The following is a 17,994-nucleotide window of genomic DNA, read 5'->3' on the forward strand; positions in this document are numbered from 1 at the left end:
AAAGGGCAAAGAGTGGTTACCCTGTGCATAGATGGGAGCAGTTTTTACTGAAACAGAATACAGGGAGCTTTTGAGTTTGTGTATAACTAGCTGAGTTCATTTTAAAACATTTATCAAACTCTATATTTGTGATTTTATAACCTTTCTCTAAGTAGACCTCAATAAAAAGTTCCTATTAAAAGAAATCAGATGAAATCATAAGTCCCAACATTCCTACCTATCAAGTCTTATTCCCATAGGGCACAGATGCTAATATGGCCTTACAAAATTATTGTGAAGAACTATTGAGGCAATGCATATAAAACACTTTAAAAATGATGAAGATTATTATTATAAAGTAGTTTTATATACAACAACAAGCTAATATATAACTAGGAAAAAATAAATTTTTAGTTTGCTTTAATATGCTGAATTCTCTAAGAAAGTTTCAAATATTAAAATGTATTATATTCTACATTTATGAATAGAATCATAAAATAAAACAAGGGGAAAAATTAAAGATAGTATAACCTTCAAATACATTAAAAATACTGCACAATACATAATGCTTACACAGTTAGGAATTGACTATATTCTCAAAGTTTCTACTTGCAAATGAGAGATAGAATGCTTACTCACAGGTAAAGAAATTAACTGACTATAAGTATAAAAAGTTTAAAAAGTAGATTAAGTGTATACTTGTTAAAATTTTCACATTGTGTGGTTCTTTTTAAAGACATGTTTATTTGAGAGAGAGAGAGAGAGTATGAGCAGGGGGAGGAGCAGAAGGAAAGAGAGAATTTCAAGCAGACTCTCCACTGAACAGGGAGCCTGGTGTGGGGCTCAGTATCATGATCCTGAGATCAAGACCTGAGTCAAAATCAAGAGACCGACACTTAACCACCTGAGCCACCCAAACACCCCTCACATTGTGTTTTTATGAAAATATTGGCTTGAAGTTGAGGATTTTGTGTCATTTGCTTAAAACCATCTTAAATGTCTCAATAGTTATTTAGTGGTTATTCACTTAGGTTTATGATAGAGACGACCAGATTTACTTTGAATTAAAAAAAATGAACCACTCAATCCATATTACCTGTGTTCCAATTATGTTACGCTATGATTAAGATTTTAGTAACATGTTACATGAGAAATTTAGACAGACCCTATGGTGGTAATGATAACATTGCAATTACTGACTTAACATGTCAAATTAGAAAAACTAAAAAAACTAAAATTAGAAAATTAGAAAAACTAAACATCCAAAACCAGTTTAGTAATATTTAATCCCCTTGCCCACAACTAGAATATCAGGGCTGGAGGTGCAAGGTAGGATTTAGGAGGGTGTCGTTTGTGTTCTGGAAGTATCACCTCTCCTTCCAGAGGTAAAGAATAAGGGGGCCTTTTCCTCCCCTCCTCCTAATGAGAGGAGTTTTAACAGGGTCTCCAGAGAGTGCAGTGTGTGCTGCAGTGGTGTGGAACTCCTGCTGGAAAAATCCAAAGCAGCTTCATGCTCGTATTTTACAAGCCCAGGAGAGAGGATTTTAACAATGTGTATGTGTGTGCGTGTTTGTATTTATACATTTTATTTATATGTGCAATCTTAAATAATGGATATGCTTTTTTTTTTCACTGAGATAGTTAAAAACTGGTATTTACAGGGGAGCAAATGGGAGAGGTGGATGAAAGATGGGAAGGGGGAGATTATAATTAGTGTTTTACTAATGAATAGTGAATGAAAAGAAAAGAGTGAATTAAGAAGATAAAGCAAACAAACCTTGAAATCCACAGAGAGAGACAAAAATCATACTGAGGATACACTTTAGCAAAAGAAATTATTTTCCCCAGAATCCTTCATTTGGAATTCTAATGCTGTGATTGAAAGAAGCAGAAAGTAGTGGGGTCTGTAAAAGCCAACAGTGCTATGGGAAATAATCCACTATGATCGACCTGTAGAAGACAGAAGGACAGGGGCTGGGGAAACCTTCCTTTTATTTAGTCCCATGCTTAGAAAAACCCACGGGAAGAACTTTTGGGTGCTTGATGTTGAATGTTAGCTAGAAAAAATATCCTAACACAACAGAAGGGGCTTGTGACAAGTGATGAGTTAACTTCAAATATTTAAAGATTTTTGTTTTCTCAAGAATAGTTTCATCTGAATTTCTCTATTGTAGAAATGTCATATTATTAGATACATTATTCTTTTTCTTTTCCATTACAGATACTTTTTAAAAAAAATTAGAGATACCTTCTCGAACAAATTCTGGCCTGCTGCTGGTAACATTGAGCACAATAGTTTTCTTAAAATGAATGAATACAGGAGACCTGGGTGGGGGAGCTCTGTTAAGCTTAGGACTCTTGATTTCAGCTCAGGTCATGACCTCAGCATCCTGAGATCCCAGCCCCCTGGTGAGCCTGCCAAAGGCTCTGTGTTCTAAGGGGATTTTGCTTGAGATCCCCTCCCCCAGCCTGTCCCTCTGCCTCTCCCTATGTGCATACACATGGGGGAGCTCTTCACTGTCTCTCTCAAAAAAGTAAATCTTGAAAAAAAAAAAAAAGAATAAATACATACATGCTAATTATAAAAAAATAACACATATTAAGTAAGATTTTAAGATTTTTCAAAACAGAAGGGCTAAACAGCAACAACAATACTTAGGCTATTTTACACACACAATTATTTTAATCATATATTTTGCACAATTTTCCATGCTGAGATTGGACTTAAGACTCTCAGAATGTTTGATCAGGAGAGGATCAGACATTTCAGTTGGGAGAAGTAACTAGTTGCGGTTGATGTCTACTGTCAAACAGTAAATGGTAAGAAAAACTTATATTGTGTCTGAGATACTTCTGTCTCCTTTGAGTGCAGGGACTACAAAGAGAGAGAGAACACTGGTACCAACCTAGGAGAAAATGAGATTTCACTGGAATAGTTCTAAGGATATCTGCCTACCCTGGGAAGTTAAGCCCCTTGTGTGAGAAGGTTAGCTCAGGAGAAGAAGTGTGCTATGCATCTGCAAGAAGGTACAATGCTTCCCTAGGGGCAAAAATCAACCCAGTTAGGATTGACAGGTAAGACAAAAAACATAGCTACAATTTAATTTCAGATCAACAACATTTTCCTCTCTTAGTTGCACTATGTCTCATGAAATATTTGGAACGTACACTAAAAAGATTATTTGCTTTTTATCTGAAATCAAAATGTAACTGGGGTTTTTTTTTTTTTTTTTTTTTTTATTTTCATTCAGTAAATCTAGCAACCATGTATTAAGGGCATTTCCCAGAGAGCAGGCATGTAGTTGAGTCCAAGCACAGAAGCAGACACCAGTGTCTCTAAAAGCTCCCTAGGAAAGGCGATGTCATCAACGATCGGGTGGATATGAAAGGATTTTTAAGACTATAGTGACTCAAAAATTATCTATGCCAATATCTACAAAATTTAAAAAATATTCTTAATTGAACTCTGGAGTAAGAATATATTTATGCTGTTTTCCAGATATTGCTCAAGAATTCTGGGGGAAAAAAGAATATGCCAATATAGCAATTCTATATTAAAATTATTATCTGCAGAATAATAATTATAAGACAATGATGTGGGCATTCCAAAAAAAATAAAAAAGTCGTGGTCTTTCAATTTAAGATTAAGTACTCTAGGGACGCCTGGGTGGCTCAGTGGTTGAGCATCTGCCTTCAGCTCAGGGTGTGACCCCGGGGTCTCTGGATTGAGTCCCACACTGGGCTCCCCACAAGGAGCCTGCTTTTCCCTCTGCCTCTGTCTCTGCCTCTGTCTCTGACTCTGTGTGTGTGTCTCATGAATAAATAAATAAAATCTTAAAAAAATAATAAGATTAAGTACTCTCACCACCATAATAAATGCCTGGTTAGATTAATGTAACAGATTTTAAATCAGTAATTTGTAGAGGAACTTCAATTCTTACATTTTTAAGCATGGAGATTATAATTTTTGTTTTGTTGACTTTGTTGGGTTCTTCATAGAGAACATGAAATAGATCATTACATTGAAGTAGTCTCAAAACAATGATTTCTACGATTGTTATGCAGATTTAAGCCTTTGCCTTCTCCAGTGATAAAAGTTTCTAGAGATTTCCTTGTCCTCTTCTTCCTGACACAGAGAGGAAGAAACTCTCATAAATGGAGATTTATCTTATAAATGTAAGGGTAACTTCTACTAGTTTTTTTTTTTTTAAGATAGATTTATTTATTTATTTATTTATTTATTTATTTATTTATTTATTATGATAGACACGGGGGGGCGGGGAGGGCAGAGACACAGGCAGAGGGAGAACAGGCTCCCTGCAGGGAGCCGATGTGGGACTCAATCTCAGGACCCCCAGGTCATACCCTGAGCTGAAGGCAGACGCTGAATGACTGAGCCACCCAGATGCGCCTCTCCTAGGTTTTCATAGCTTCTCCTGTGTCTGACATTTCTTAAAAATAACCAGCTCAAAAATAATCCTTATGCCAAAATGTCATATTCTAGGGTTGCAGTTTATGCTCCCTTTCAAGTCAAACTGGAATCTCTCTACATTTTGATTTTAACTGCAAAGGGATTATCAGCCCTGCACCTGTCCTTCAAAAATATTCAACATGACACATCTGATATGTGTTGAACTGTGTCCCACAAAATATGTTGATGTCCTAACTCCTTGTACCTCTGAACGAGATTTGGAAATAGAATTATTGTAGATGTAATCAAGGTAAGATACTCAGTAAGGGTGAGCCATCATCCACTGTGATTGGTATCCTTATCAGAAGGGAGCAAACACCTGAAGACAGAGAGGGAGACCACCATGTGACAACAGAGACCAACTTTGGAATGATCCATCTCAAGCCATGAAACTCTAGAGGTTGACGGTTACCACCCATCAAGTGAAGGAGAGGGTAGCGAAGTAGAGCTAGCAGAGCACCATGACCATGCTTACACCTTAATTTTGAACTTCTAGGCCCTAGAACTGAGTCCATAAATGTCCATTGGTGCAAACCACCTGGCTCATGGTAGTTAGTTGTGACAGCCCTAGGAAGCTAATATATACCAAGAGGTCCATAAATTTGCCCCCAAACTGTTTATAAAAAGAATATTAATTATAGAAAAAATTAAGAAGAAAAATAATATTTGATTCTTAAGATCTATAGTAAAGATCTATAGTAAAGCAAATCCTCTAAAATATGGTTGTTAAGAAAAAATTTCTAGGGGACCCCTGCGTGACTCAGCAGTTTAGTGCCTGCCTTTGGCCCAGGGCATGATCCTGGAGTCCTGGGATCGAGTCTCACATCAGGCTCCCTGCATGGAGCCTGCTTCTCCCTCTGCCTGTGTCTCTGCCTCTCTCTGTCTCTGTCTCTGTCTCTCTCTCTCTCTGTCTCTCATGAATAAATAAATGAAATCTTTTAAAAAAAGAAAATATTTTGAGCATAATTAACACATGCCTTTTCCATGTAAGGAAAAAGGCAAAATAGAAGCTATAGCATTCATAATAGTCCATCTTCTATGACACTCTGTTCAGCTGGGTTCACATTTTGTCTAACAATAGAAATCACGGGACAAATAATTCCTTAAAAAAACTGAAATCATTTATTGTTTATGAGATGCTAGTTTTTTAATCAAGATCTTTAACTGAATATTTTCTCCTCCCACACACACACAAAATTATGCATCTGTAACAATAAAATCACAGCAGTTTGTTATATTATGAAAATGTGTTTGTTAATCAAAGAAAACATCAAGTTAATGCATTGTGTTGTGTTAATGTTTAGCTAATGGATACATTTTGTATTATGTGAGCATCTGCTCTGAGGTTTTTGTTAAGGAACTTTCTCAAAGAATTGCTGATTAAAATGAAAGCTACTGGATTTCAGTAGTTTCATGCAAATCTCTTAAAGGAAAAGGTATACTCGCTGAAATCTAAATCCTTTCTTTGGTTAGTCAGTAAAACGAATGACTTTCTGACAAAGCTTTGAGTCGTACACATTTTGACAGACGTGTTTAAGTGCACATAAAAACTGGTTTTTAAGACATGGTTACAATACATGACCTGATTCATTTCATAAATAATAATCAGAGTAAATGCTAGACTTTTGATGGTAGAAAATGCCCCCTGATAATCCCTTATATTTGCATGTGGCTTAACAGATCACCAAATGCTTTTGTGTAAATTACCTCAACTTTGTCGCTGATAAGCGAGTCCGTGGATGCCGGGTTTCTATGGCTGGTGAGACTGCAGTAGAAGAGTAATGCGACTTTTTCAAGATATTTAAACTCGTGAAAGGCAGAGACTTTCCATTCCGTTCCTAGTGCTCTTTTCATTTCTCCATAGATGGTGATCAACCTCAGATCATCTTACCCCGGGTCTTGATTTACACACAAATTGTTGTGCAGAGGAGGCCTCTGATTCAGGAATTGGAGTCTGACAATAGTCCGTGATCACGGCCACATAGCCAGTGGTAGTTCCGGGTGATCCCAGGAATATGGGAGTTCAAATTAGTGGCGAGGTCCAAGGGTACTAGTGCCCTGCTAGCTGGTCGTCCTGAACACAGCCCTGCCCTAACCCAGCCACGGAGGCAGCCAGGAGCTTATCATTCAGGACCACACTCCCATTTTCATGAAGGTACTAAAATGCTAATCATGATGCAAACAAAACACAGATTGTAAAAATTTTGTGGAAATGAGGTTACGGCCGTGGATCGGAATAAACCTATGAGCAGGCTCAACCCTGACATATAGGATGTTAAACTGACAGTATTGTGACAAATTTCAAGCATCATAGGGCGGAATATTTGAACCTACTCTAAACTGCCAATGTTGGTCAGGATTAGCTGAGGCTGCCAAAGCAGGGTCTGTAAAACAGAGGCCTACGATGGTCCTGGGCTCACTTAAAATCCCTCTTTCTTTGGGCAAGGTTTACATTTTGGGGGAGGGGACTGTAACTTATTATGCCTAATATGATGTGATGAGTACACAACAGGAAAAATAAAATACGTGAAGATTAAGGTAGACACAGCATATTTAATTCCCCTAGAATGTCTATTTTGATTATATTACTGCCTGGAACTTAGAATTCATACATAAATATGTGTTGAATTGAAGGTACTATATATCCACTTCAATACTTATCTGAAAACTATTTTGAGCATATATGCAAAGATATTAACCAAAACTGTAAAAAAAAAAGATATTTGAGTAGTTACAAATGAAACTTCATCATATCAAACATAATCTCAAGTTACATTAAAAAACCAGTATTAACTGGAAAAGAATTTAATGCATATGGCAGACAAATAACACTATTAGTCTTTTATGAGAACACACGAATCTTTAAGATGAAAATATATGTCCCTACAGAAAAATGTGCAAAAGGCATTAAAAGAAAATTCACAAAAGAATAAATGCAAATGATCCGTGAACATATGAATGTTTTTAGCCTCATTAGCAATAAAAAAAATAGAATAATATGAAAAAAAATTTTTTGCATCTAAAACTAATGGTGTCCTAAGGTGGCTACAGTTAGGGTTATTTCACTCTCTGCCTCAGTGGTGTAAATTTATATAACTTTCTAGAATTTCTTTTGACAAAATGATCAAGAGGCTTAAATATGTTCATAATATTTGACTCAGCAATTGTGCTTATGATATTGTAACCTAGTTACGTATTTTTAGAAACAGCATTGTTATTTGCAATAAGGGAAATCTGTAATAGGGAAATCCAGGACTTTTGGAAATTTTTTAAATAGAGTAAAATTTTTCTAATTCTGGCATTCTGTATAGTCATTAAATAGCATGCCTTTAATAATAGCCAATAACAATGTGTAATACTAATAGCTAATAACAATTTTTAAATTGGACAGGATCTGTTATAGAAAAAGGCAAAGTTATAAAACCATATACAGTATAGTAACTTCTTTAAAAATAATTTACAAGCATACAAAAGAACACAAAGGTAAACTGTGAATGATAATTAAACATTTAGATGGTAAGAATATTGTGTTTTTTTCATGCAGTTTTCTACCTTCCATTATATAATGAATTTTTCTACTGCAGGAAAATAAAATATGTGATAAAGATTTTTTAAAAAATGGGCCTCAAAGAACGGAGAAAAGAAACAAACATCATGTTGTCCTATGACACTTCCATTGTCACCAATAGGAAAAAAAGAAAAAAATCCTATCAAGCTGCCACTACAGGCCATTATTGCTGACTCAGTACCTAATTTTTTTTTAACAAAAAGATTACTCTGAAAAATCTCAAGAAATTCAAAACACTACTCCTAAGTCATGCTGTCTTATTTTCTGTGTGGAAAACCTGAGGAATGATATAAGATTTCAGGAAAATCTCAGTAACAATTCTCTAGATTTTTAATTGTCAGTTCTGTTCTTCTCAAATATTCAGGATTCACAGATTGGGTAAAGGATATGAATTAGATTTTGGACAGTATATGAAGCATTTTTTTTTCTATAAAGTCATACTCTGAATTACTGCTAGTGGCCTTCTATCAACAACATACCCACTGAATGATGCAGCCAATACAGAATCAAAACACTTAGGACAAGTTTAGGGGATTCATATGCAAAATCACTTTCTAAACAGAACGGTAAGTTTGCATTACCCTCCCTGTGAGAACTGTCAAGGTCATTATTTTTCTTTTGAAAAAAAGACAGCTATTACTTTAGCTTATACTTTACTTAAATTTGCCCAAAGTCCCTTATGTATATTGTGAGTAAACATTCAAAGAGGTAAAATACAGTTTTTTAAAAAATATTTTCTTTATTTATTCATGAGACACACACAAAGACAGGCAAAGACACAGGCAGAGGGAGAAGCAGGCTCCATGCAGGGAGCCCAATGTCGGACTTGATCCTAGGACCCGGGGATCACGACCTGAGCTGAAGGCAGAGGCTCAACCACTGAGGCACCCTGGTGCACCCAAACACAGTGATTTTTAGATTTTATATTATCTGATATCATTAGTCCAACATTTAATCAATCTAAATATTTGGATAAATACACATATATATTTATCTGATATTTATTTATTTATTTATTTATTTATTTATTTAAAACCTAAACAGTTTACCAAAGTAAACTCAACAACTCAAAATAATATCTCCATAATTTTTGTACTTTAAAATGTTGTGAAAAGGTTGTAAACATCTGTGAAATTGATTTTACTCCATTGTATATTTAATTTGGTTTAGATTAATGTATAAGAATCCATGCTATAAATTAGAGAACACAGTAATCTAAGCATATTTTCTCCACAAAAGACTTCTCAATAAAGCTGTTTAAGGAAATATCAATGACCTTAGCACTTTTACAAATATGAAACTTAAATATGATCCCATTTACAAAAATATATATATATTTGTGTGAATTTTCTCGGTTGTGTGTTAAATTGAGTATATACGTAGTACTACTCAAGCATCTCTGCTACAAATTTATCCTTTTTGAAATGTGACCAAATTAATCTTCCTAAAGCATAGCCCTAAATAATCACTTTATGCCTTAAATTCCTTTACTGGTTTTCCATTACTGCTACATTGTATACCAAGAATACCCTTGGGATATTCATCATGTTCAAACAGGCCTCCTTAACATTTCCAGTCTTCTTTCCCAAGGCTTCTTTATTTTCCTTTTTCCCCTCCCACTACAATAGGCTACTCATTTTACCCAGAACATATCCCAAATTCCCTTACCTTTTATTGCTATGCCTATGTTTTTCTTTCTATTTTTATATCATAATTTTCCCCCACTTTTGTCGCTGATGTATTTTTGATCCTTCAAAAGTTCAAAGGCTTTCCACATTCTTTAAACTTCATTTTATTTTTTTCTCTATGAATTGCCTTGCTTACTCTGTCATGTCACTGGCACATTCTACAGTTTGCTTTGGTTATATAGATATTTGTATTAGTCTAATTTTTCCATAACCTGCAGAACTAGCAGAGTACTTTGCTCAATAAATATTTGTTGAATTGAGGAGCAAGGATACATTAAATGAATAGTGTAAGGAAGGAATGACAGATATAAATAATACAGCATATATATCACTGAATGAAATGAGGAGAACATACAATTGGACTACAGAGGATGTGACCATTATGTAAGCCAGTAAAATCACATTCAGTTTTGAATACATTCGTAGTTTTTTTATTTCACAAGTATAAGTTCTATTGGGTAGGGAAGGATAATGTTTTACCCATCTTTGATACATTTTCTAGCAGTGTTACCAAATCACTACTCTTTATAGTCATGGTGGACTCACCTTGAGCTTCCCCAATATATTCAGGAATATACTAAGAATTCATTGGCTTTTAATGGAATTTAGAAGTCATGATTTTAATATTCAAGGCCATATAATCTATATTATTTTGAGAACTAAATTGTTTTTTGTTTTTTTTTTTAATTTAGAGCACTTTTAGGTTCACAACATCAGTGGAAGATACAAAGATTTCTCATATACCCCAGATCCCACATCTACACAGCCTCCCACATTATCAATATCCTCCACCAGAGCAGTACATTTGTCACAATCAACAAACCTACATTGACACACCATAATCGCCCCAAATCCAGAGTTTACATTACAGTTCATATTATGTTGCACATTTTATGAGTTTAGCTGAATGTATAATGACATGTATACACTATGTAGTATCATACAAAGTAGTTTCACTGCCTCAAACATCCTTAGGTTCCACCCATTTATCCCTCTCTCTCCTCTAACCCCTGGCAACCACTAATCTTTTTACTGTTTCCATAGTTTCACCTTTCCTAAAATGCTATATAGTTGAAATCATACATTATGTAGCCTTTGCAGATTGGCTTCTTACAATTAATAATTGTATTTAAGGCCCCTCCATGTTTTCTTCAAGCCTTGATGTTCTTTATGAAATATGTCTTTTGAGATTTTTTTTCCTAATCTGTGGTTTGTCTCTTTATCCTCTTGACATTATTTATTGCAGAACAGAAATTTTTAATTTTAATGAAGTATAGCTAGTCAATTCTTTGTTATGGATCATGGTATCTTAAAAGCCTAGTATCTAAACAGTCATTGCTATGTTGAAAGTCATCTAAATTTTCCCTTTTGGTTTCTTCTAGGAATTTTTTACTTTTATATCTTATATGTAGTTCTATGTCTACTTTGAGTTAATATTTGTGACAGATGTGAGGCTAGTGTCTAGGTTCATCTTTTTGCATGTGTGTGTCATTTTTCTAGTATCATTTGTTAAAAAAGACTGTCTTTGCTTCATTGTCTTGTCTTTGCCCCACTCACTGTCAAGATCGGTTGACTGTATTTATATGGGGCCTTACATCCTTAATTTTTTTTTTTTTGAGTATAGTTGACAAGCAATGTTACATTAGTTTCAGGTGTACAACATGGAGAGAAGATGAATTCTCTCTATGTTATGCTATGCTCACTCCAAGTGTAGCTGCTATCAGTCATAATACGATTCTATTAATATATCGTCAACTATATTTTCTATCCTGTGCCTTTTATTCATATGGGACCTTATATTAAACCAACAAACAAAAATAAAAACAAACAAAAAGAAACTTCCTGTAGTTGTCCTACCCAAAGCATGTAATCACAACATTGACTTATCACATTCAAAACTTTAATTTAAACTTTGAAATTTTAAATCTTTAAGAGATAATATTTTTGAGCTATTTTATATAAAATGACACATTTATTGAAGACATATTATAAAATGTAGATTGAAGATTAAGGAAAAATGTTATAATGCCATCACCCAGGGATAATTGTGGCATATGTTGGTACATATCTCTGACCATTTTTCATCTATTTGTATCATCTTTTTTCAAAAAAATTAGGAGCTAACCTTATACCATATTTTTCACTAATATTCATATTAGAATATCTTTCCACACAAATAAATATACTTCTGCAAAATGTTATTTGATGCCAGAATGCATTTGGTTTATTTTGATATTTTACTTCTTTAAATAATTGTAGGGCTAAGTCTTTTTATCAGTGGTTGATTATTTGATTTGATTATTCTTAACATAAGATCTTCAAAATGAGCACTGAGGGGGGCACTTGGTGGGATGAGCACTGGGTATTATGCTAAATGTTGGCAAACTGAACTCCAATAAAATAAATAAATAAATAAATAAATAAATAAATAAATAAATAAATAAATATCTTCAAAATGAAATGCCAGCTCAAATGCCCCTCTCTTTCTATGCTTCTACACTTTAGAGTTTAGTTTTATCTATCTAGGTTTCTTTCCTGAATCTGCAGATCTAGATCATTACAGAACGGAAAGCCTTTGGTGCCGTGCTGGCAAATAAGAAAACCACAACGAGACCTCTGCAAATTACTGTATCAGGTCACTTCCCTATGATACTGAAACACACTTCTTAAATAATTACCAATGGTCTTTCCTTCTTTTCTACCGAATTTGGGCCAATATTAAAACTAAGCTTCTCAGGATTTAAAGAAAAACAAATGTACTCTGTTTGCCTGTTTGCTAGTACCAACAAAGTACCATAGACTGGGAATTCACTTCCTTGTGTTCTAAAGGCTAGAATTCCAAGATCAAAGTGCCAGCACGGTTGGTTTCTTCAGGGAGACTCTCTCCTCCTTGTGGATGGCTGTCTTCTTCCAGTGTCTTCACATGGTTTCCCTTCAGTGTCTATTTCCAGATTCCCTTTTCTTTTAAGGTCACCAGTCATACTGGATTAGAGTCCTCTCTAATGTTCTCATATAACTTCACCTCACTGGAGACTCAGGCTTCAAAAACAGTGACATTCTCAGGTAGTGAGGGTCAGAACTACAACACATGAATTGTGATGGAATACAATCCAGCCCATAATATTTATATATTTTTATATCTTTTCTTCTGGGAAGAAAATAGCAATCTTTTTTTTTTTTCTATTCTTCTCAAGTATAATGGCAAGGATTTAAGATAGGAACATTGTGTCCATCAGTAAACAAATCCTTCCTCATTTAATCATTAAGATTCATGAGAGGTGGTACTGGCTGTGTCTTGTTCATCTTTATCCTCATTGGCTAGTCCATTATCTAAAATGGAGCAGGTACATAGTAAAAATTTGTGGATTAGATGAATAAATGAGAGAAATATCCATTTACTTAAGAAACTGTGATAATTGGTGCTAGGGAAAATCAAAACAGTACTATGTGGCTTTCAAAGATGCGTTATATCAAGGGAAGGATTATAACATTTGAAGTCTGATAATAGAGCCATATTGTAAACTCCAATGCTCTCAAGTGTTAGGGAAGTAATTTAAATGTGTGAAGCAGCTACAAATAGGAAAATAGCAATGATAGGGCCTTTTAAAGATCAGAAAATCAATGCTAAACCTAATACAAGGATACTTTCTTAGAACAACCACAACTATACTGTGCTACCAAACAAAATATGCCTGAGGGTTTATTTAGGACCATGGATATCAGTTTTTGATTCTTGTTTAGGATATGCAGTTCCATTAGTTTTATAGACTTATGAAAAAGTAATTAAAATTAAACAGCCAATGAATAGCATAGATCCTTCAATATATACGGTAGGCACTCTCAAATTTAAGAAAGCACTTGTAGGTCTGATAATTCAATTTTATACATCAAACCACTGCCAGACAGTAATATGATCTAGGCAGTCTCTAAATGGCTCCTCTGGTTTAAAATATGTAATTCCATGTAGAAATTTCACCAATTCATAGTGTATATCAAGTAATAATAATAAACTTAATTTTATTTCCAATTATAATAATCGATGTGTCCTTGAATATATATGATTAGCTAATTGTATTTAGATTTTACTGAGACCCGTTTCTGTTTCTGTTGCTCTGCTGCAGCTTACAGATTATTTACAGAGATTCAAATCTCTTTGGATCCATTCCCATGAACTAATGTTATGTCTTTGTTTTTTTTCACAGCCACTATCAATTCCTTCTCTGTTGAGCTTTTCACATGTCTTAAATAAAGGAGTATATTTATCAGATGTTGAATGAATTCCTTTACCAAAACATATTCTCTCATAAAAGAGAAAGTCAATGATGAGTATTTTATATTCTACATTAAGCCCAGCACTTGATTTAACCTAGGGCTATATGTACATATAAATTTTCATAGACACAGTTAATATGTTTCCATTTTTATGGGCCTCTCAAACTTTTCAGAGAGAGGTGAAGGGCTGTTTAATCCCTTCTCTTTGATTTATGAATAGAATATATGCTTACAGAGCTTGACTTGCTGGACTGTTGGCTTTTTAAAAAAAAATCAGATATGAATTTGGGAAGACATTTTCAGATTTTCAATAAATATTACATGTTGCTGTTTAACACGGGAGGGATTTTCCCTCTCTCAATGAATTTAAAAGTCCTGAAAGCTTTCTGTGGAGCATTCTTTAGATGCAAGATTACAAGATGCAGCCAGAAGCAATGGAAACTTCTCTAAGAGGCCCAGCTGAGGACCCTGCTGAGCTAAAATGTCTCCACACGTTTTCCTGCTCATATTTAGAAGAACTGTAAATCGCTGGAAACAGCTACTTCATTTCTGTTCTTGGGCCAGGGCTTGAATCCTGCAGACATTCCAGGGGATATGGGTTTGAGAGGCGCAGCACATCCTGGGGGGAACTCCCTCCACAAACCCCAGCTGAGGGGGCCGCCCTTGGAAAGGACAGGTTTCCCCCGCCAGGAAGACTGCATTATCTCTTCTCCCCAGGGAGAAAAATCTCTTTTGATCAAGTTTCCAGTTGCTTCAAGGTCAGAAAGGAGCACCTTGCACTAGTCTTGCTGGCTTTTTCCCAGCCTCCGAGTGGAGCCCACCTGCCTCCCTGCCAGCACGTGTTTAAACCCCAGCAGCAGCATCAACAAGAGAGGGCTCAGGAGAGAAATGAGACCTAAAGAAGTCCGGGTAGGAACTGGTGCCCAGATGTTTCGGTCAGAGGAGCAAGCCCACAGTCCAGCTTGTGTTGCAGAACTGCACCGACTCGCGGCACCCCGATTCTGGGTGCTCTCTCGGATTTAGGGTTCATTAGCACCCCACCCCTCCTCCCCCTTTAGACGTGCATCTGCAGGACCAGAGGTGAAGGAAGAAGGTTTCTGGTCTGATCAGGGTACTTTTCTTCCAGAAAAACTCCACCCAGGTATTAAAGCAAATTTTAAACTGACCCTTGTATTCAATTATCTTTAAAAGGAAAGAAAATGGGATCCCTGGGTGGCTCAGCAGTTTGGCGCTTGCCCTCGGCCTGATCCTGGAGTCCCGAGATCGAGTCCCGTGTGGGGCTCCCAGCATGAGCCTGCTTCTCCCTCTGCCTGTGTCTCTGCCTCTCTATCTCTCTATGTCTATCATGAATAAATAAATAAATAAATTAATTAATTAATTAATTAATTAATCTTTAAAAAAATAAAAAAATAAAAATAAATAAAAGGAAAGAAAAAAGCTATTTTATTGCATAAATATTTTTCTAATAGTATGAAATCATAATCTATGAAGCACTTACTTTACCTATAGAAATGTGTTACATGTACCTGTCTGAAGGTTTAATAAATCACCTCCTACACAGTATCACAGCTGATTAGCCAAAGAGTAGGTGATTAACTTTTAATGAGCAACAGAACTCCAAAGCATTTGCAAATACGGAGCTCATCACCTTTTTTTTTGAGATTTTTTTTCTGTTGGTGAGTACCGGAGAGTTTCTCTAGATTTCAAAACGAGATGTAGACATTACCGATGTTTGAAGGTCTCCTGGGGGGAATCATTGCTGATGGTGGCACCGAGGTTGGTGGAGTGAGATTTAGGGAAGGTGATTCTTGTAATCTGTCCCTAACGGAAGGGTAAGCACCCAGGGCCGCGTGGCCTTGCGCTAAATCACTGAGGTGACCTCTTGCCTTCATCTGTGCTCAGAGGGAACCTCGCTTCTCCCAGCTCGGCCTACGGACCCGTAACCTCCAAACCACCACAGAGCTTTTAGAAATGCAAGCTCAGAGTCCTGGTAAGAGCAGCCCGGGTTCAGAATCTGCATGTTAACAGGCCTCCCTGTGACTCATACACACATTAGAGCTGAAGGAGGCACCGCGTAAATTAACTTCAGTGATCCCCTCGCCCATAATCCACAATTACACAGAATAAAAATCCCAAATGGTGTTGATACTTCAGCAAGTGTTCCCAGCTTAGCTCAAAGGAAGATTCATGTCCTTGCTCTTTGCAGAGCTGGAAAACAGTTGATCGCTGTGGACACTTGTTCCCTCTTGTGAGCGTATGTGCATGCTGTTTTTGTGTGTTAGGCCGGGTTGAAGGAAAGCCAAAGTGACCAGGGGAAAGCAAAGACAATCGAGGGGCTGAAATGATATTTGTCCTCCATCTGTCCTCATGAGCTAGTTTTGAGATTCTAATGAAGAAGGCATATGGTCAGAAGTTGAGTAACATCATCATAACTCACGGTGCTTTGACCTTTACAAGTCAGAGCAGCACTGAGGGGGGCACTTGACAGGATGAGCCCTGGGTGTTATGCTAGATGTTGGCAAATTGAACTCCAATTAAAAAAAAAAACAACCACAAAACAAGTCAGAGCAGAAGCACCCTTCCCAGCTACCCAGGAAGAGCCAGGGCAGCATCCCTGGGTGCTGGAGAACAGAAGTGACTGAGGTCCCCAGGAGACTATTCAGGAGTCAACATGATTAGGGAGAGCATAGCACTGGCCGTGAGCCTTCCTTCGATTGCCTTTAATTATCTTACGGACGTTACAGAACAGAGAAAGATGCAGAGACGGCTTTGGAATCCTATGGACACACTAGGGATGCCTAGAAATAACCGCCCTGTAGTCAAGATCTAAGAGTGAATCCATCTTTCCCTTTACGCCCGCACATGTTTTCATGGATTATCCTCTCATCCAACCAATGGCTTGAGCCAGGAACTGGGAATAATCTTTGACTTTCCTTCTCCATTATTCCCACCTCAGTTGATGAGCGAGGCTGATCAATTAAAAGTCTTACAGATTCCTTATCTCACTCGCTTCCCTCTAGTTCTCACTGCCATCCTTCCCCATGCAGGGTAACGTCGCATCCCGGGAACAGCCTTGCAACTAGCCACCTTGAAACTGGCTTGCTTCTCTCCTGATCCATTTGTCGTGGTCTGGAAGTCCATTTCTGATCTCGTCTCTGCAGAGCTAACGAGTTCCATCTCCTTTCAGTCCCCTACCTCTTATATGTTATTCATGTACATGAGTTTTAGTTTTCGGATCTAGTGTACTTTGCCTTCCACCCTTAGTCTTTCCATATGTGTTTCCCCCAGTTTGGTGAGCTTTCCTTTTTCAGTTTAGCTAAAGTATTACTCACCCTGCAAATCCTAACTTAGATTAAATTGAAACTAGGTGGTTAATCTGCATTCCCTAAAACAGAGAGCTTCTCATGGGAGCACGTGACTAGTGGAGGTTGGCTCCTCTCAGAGATCACGGGGAGGTGCCCAGAGTTTTACTGGGTCCTCGTTTTTTAGTAATAAACTAGCTAATGGATTTTAAAATTGACACTGCCCTATCAGGACTTTACTGGGTGGATGATACATTTCTTTCACAGAATGATTCCTCAACAGCATTATCTCAAACCACTTTTGTTCTTTCAGGCAAATAGAACATAAGCTGGGACTAATTATAAGAAAATCTGAGTGACTAAACAGATGGACTGTAATGCTATTTCTGGTTAATCATGTTCCCTGTGTTAATTGTTTATACATGGCTTTGATCGCATCATATCACAAAACAATAATCCAGAATTACAGCAGCCTCGTTCTCCACACTGATCCTCTTTACCACCAGTCACGTAAACAAGTCTAGCGAGTGGATGTTCGGCCTTCTCTCCCCCTGGCATCCTGCACTTCGTTCTCAAAGGGAAGCTTTTAACCCCCAGAATGGAGCTCTGCACAGACCCACAGTTATACCTCATGTGAGCTGCACTTTCCTCTGATGTTTATCACCTTTTGTGCCTGGACTTGTCTCAAGATCCAACAATACTACCAAAATCAAG

The 17,994-nt window shown here is 36.7% G+C and overlaps 1 long non-coding RNA gene across 4 annotated transcripts in view; it reads left to right on the plus strand.

Moving 5' to 3' along the window:
* Nucleotides 1–15,203, plus strand: part of LOC102153984 — a 34,319-nt gene extending 19,116 nt beyond the window's left edge. For 2 of the 4 annotated variants that reach the window (XR_005383102.1, XR_005383098.1), the window contains 2 exons: nt 2,852–3,054; nt 13,909–15,203. This is a non-coding gene — a long non-coding RNA (uncharacterized LOC102153984). Of the gene's footprint in view, nt 1–2,200; nt 2,257–2,851; nt 3,055–8,034; nt 8,063–13,908 lie in introns of those variants that run through there. The other 2 variants (XR_005383101.1, XR_005383099.1) reach the window with 2 other exon arrangements.
* The last annotated feature ends 2,791 nt before the right edge of the window (nt 15,204–17,994 follow it).

This window comes from Canis lupus, chromosome 33 (genome assembly GCF_011100685.1).
Source record: "Canis lupus familiaris isolate Mischka breed German Shepherd chromosome 33, alternate assembly UU_Cfam_GSD_1.0, whole genome shotgun sequence".
Classification (NCBI taxonomy): Eukaryota; Metazoa; Chordata; class Mammalia; order Carnivora; family Canidae; genus Canis; species Canis lupus.